Source organism: Dermacentor andersoni, chromosome 1 (genome assembly GCF_023375885.2).
Source record: "Dermacentor andersoni chromosome 1, qqDerAnde1_hic_scaffold, whole genome shotgun sequence".
In the NCBI taxonomy this organism is placed as follows: domain Eukaryota; kingdom Metazoa; phylum Arthropoda; class Arachnida; order Ixodida; family Ixodidae; genus Dermacentor; species Dermacentor andersoni.
Window position 1 is genome coordinate 110,334,749 of NC_092814.1, and position 1,194 is coordinate 110,335,942.

Consider the following 1,194-nt stretch of genomic DNA (forward strand, 5'->3'; position numbering starts at 1 on the left):
TTTTTTTTCAGTGCCTAACTCATTTTCCACGTTTCTTTACTGCCTCTCACAGCGAATCCGTGACTGCAAATGCATACCGTTCATGTGCATATAGCGCGTACAACCGCGCCGCCTGAGCTATACATGGCGGCCGACGCGAGCCGCAAGGGAAAACGTGGTAGGAAAGGAGGAACTTGTCGGCTACTTGGCAAAAGCCGATCTACGGATTTTAGGCTGGGCTTCACTCGGTACTCGGAAAAGCAGTCGACAGTGGCTGTGCCACAGCCGCGCAGTTACTGCTCGTGCTCCGCCATTCTATAGTACGATTTCAAAATTTTCGCTTCTTTCCTGTCGAGAATGCTGTGTCACGCTGATAACGCGCGAGCCTTTCGTGACTTGGAGGTACTGGGCTGGCAGCGTTAAAGAAAGGAAATGCGGTCAAGACAGATGGCGATTATTGTTGTGGGACAAGATACGACCCAAATGGTGTAAACTTATTTATGATTGTATCCGTTGAGTTCTGCAACAACGTGCGTTTTTCTCCTTTCACAGTATTACACTTTGTTCTCTCTCGTTTCATTCCCCTCCTTCTGTCGGCCGCGGGACAGTTCAGCCATCCCCTGTATGGTGAGACAATTACGACACCTCGAGTCGTAATTTACTCCTTTAATACTAAAAATTCCCGCTTTTGAAGCTGTAAAAAATAACACCCCCCCCTAACCTCCGGTTCGAGACCGGTTCGTATGCCTCTTATCCCCAATCCACTGCAGACAAGCGTCTGCTCAGACAGTTTCCCTAAAATTTATGACAAAAGCGTTCTACTGGGGGAAAGCACGTGCGAGTGGAAACATGGGCCCGCCTACGGCACAGTGCGTCAGCGCAGACTGACGACGAATTAAGTGATGTCTGCCAAATTTTCTCGTCCACTTTTCTCGGAGCTGAACAACAACTCGTGTGAATTGAACCGTACGTCTAGAGCGCCAGCGTCACTACAGACACTCGCCATGAGCGATGAGGAAAATTTGGCAGGGAGGTTAACCGTTGGTTAACTTTCAACAATGGAAGCGTGCATCGCGCGGAAACGTCGACGCCGCGACGATCAGCTATCGTCACGCGCTTCGAGCTTTGGCGTACTAAGTACACTCGCCCTGCACTGCGGGGATGCAGGGAAGACGAGCGCGGCGGGACTGCTCGGCACTGGACCAAATGCTGGCT